This window comes from Miscanthus floridulus, chromosome 2 (genome assembly GCF_019320115.1).
Source record: "Miscanthus floridulus cultivar M001 chromosome 2, ASM1932011v1, whole genome shotgun sequence".
Lineage (NCBI taxonomy): Eukaryota > Viridiplantae > Streptophyta > Magnoliopsida > Poales > Poaceae > Miscanthus > Miscanthus floridulus.
The window spans coordinates 161,370,375-161,372,299 of record NC_089581.1 but is presented as its reverse complement, the minus strand read 5'-3'; the positions used below and the strand labels follow the sequence as shown (position 1 = coordinate 161,372,299).

The window sequence follows — 1,925 nt, the reverse complement described above, 5'->3', positions numbered from 1 at the left end:
GTGGTATAACTATTGAAATAACAATGTACCTTTTCTCTAGGGAATTGGAAGTGGACTTGTCCAGATCCGACGTATATGATTGCGTTGGTTGTGTTGAGGAATGGTCTTCCCAATATAATAGGTGTATCATCTTATTCTTCACCTATATCTAGAACCATGAAGTCAATAGGGGCAAACTAATCGTGTATTCTTACCATGACATCTTTTGCTATTTCTTCTAAAAATCGGATTGGTTGGTCCGCCATCTGCAATTGCATATATGTAGGGAACAAAGGTTCATCACCAAATAAATATCCATACATTACCTTAGACATTATATTAACACCTGACCCAATATCATAGAAGGTCTTATGAAAAATTCTTTGTCCAATGGTACACTCGATCGTGGGTACGCCTGGGTCATCCTTTTTAGTAAGGAATGGTGAAGCGAGGAGGTGGTCGTACTCTGATCGAAGTGTGTTGATCATGTTAACTGATTCTTCTTGAGGCTGTCTGACCTTGTTCTTCCTGCTTCTCCTATTCTTCTTCTTCTTGGTCACTATTGTCTATTCGGGAAGGTATGATGTCTATAGATGTCCAGGAGATTGCAGGATGCGGTTCTTGAAAGAAAACTTCTCATTCCTATCCTTGATTGTGAAGCAGATCTTGGCACTATCCACGTAGATGATGGCTTTTGCGGTGTTTAGGAAAGGTCAGCCCAAAATAATAGGTGCCCTTACATCTCCACCTATTTCTAGAATCACAAAATCTATGAGAACATATGATTGTCCCACTCGAACAATGACATCTTCAAGAACTCCCTTAGGGTAATAGAGTGACTGATCTGCAATCTGCAAACACATATTTGTGTATAATAAGTATCTCCATTAATTTGATCATAAATTATCTTAGGCATGATGTTGACACTTGCTCTAAAGTCATAGACAACTTCTTTAAAAATGTGAGGTCCAATGATGATGGGGATGACAGGGCTCCCTAGATTGCTCTTCTTTTTTGGCAAGGTATAGTCTATCCACCTCCCCGTTGATGGTTGTATATAATAATATGCTGCATTATGAATATCGACAAAATTTGCAATTTCTAGATCTTTCGGTTGCCCTAGAATCTTACCTTTATCGGACGAAGGAACAACAGCTGCCAACTGAGCTATTTGAGATTCTATCATTTTATTAAAGCTATGCTGGTTCTCAATAGCAAAAGCAAAGCTATCCATTGTATTATTTATGTTTTCTAGAATTTTATCATTGGTAGTTACCTTTCTAGATAATCCCTCCATAAGTTTGGATTGGCCAGCAATTAATTCTCTTAGGGGTGGTTGATAGAAATTATTAAAATTATTACATCAATAGTTAACTTAGTAATTACCTTGGTAGTTCGGTCTCTGTTGCTGGTTCCATCCTTGTTCTGTTGAGGACAAAAGTAGTTGATGTTGTTGATAAAGTTCACATCCTCTTGGGTTTTAGGATAGTTGTTCCCTTAATGCCCAGTATTTCCACACTCTTTACATGTCATGCGAGAATCATGAATGTGCATGACTTCTTGCTTTTTATTGGCTTGATCTTCAAGCTTCTTCATCAGCAGGTCCATCTTAGTAGACAACATGTCTACCTCCTTGAGTTGATGCATACCTCCACCTCTCTTGTGGGTCTGAAGATGTTCTTCATTCCAACCTTGGCTAGAGGCCATCTTCTCCACAAGGGCTGTTGTAGTTGGTATGGTGAGTGACAGGAATGCACCTCTAGTAGTAGCATCCATAGTCTCATAGGTACTGTTGGTCACCCTGTGGTAGAAAGTCTATATAAGTAGCCAATTCTCCATCCCATGATGAGGACATTTCACAATGTAATCTTGAAAGAGTTCCCATGCCTTAGGGATAGGTTCATCATGTTGTTGCTGAAAGCTTAAAATTCTCTCACGCAGAGCAT

General features: G+C 39.1%; 1 non-coding gene across 1 annotated transcript; it reads left to right on the top strand.

The window, feature by feature from the left end:
* The first annotated feature begins 1,816 nt into the window (after positions 1–1,816).
* On the top strand, positions 1,817–1,925 carry LOC136541009 (small nucleolar RNA R71). Its single transcript, XR_010780125.1, has one exon. It is a non-coding gene; the product is annotated as a small nucleolar RNA R71 (small nucleolar RNA).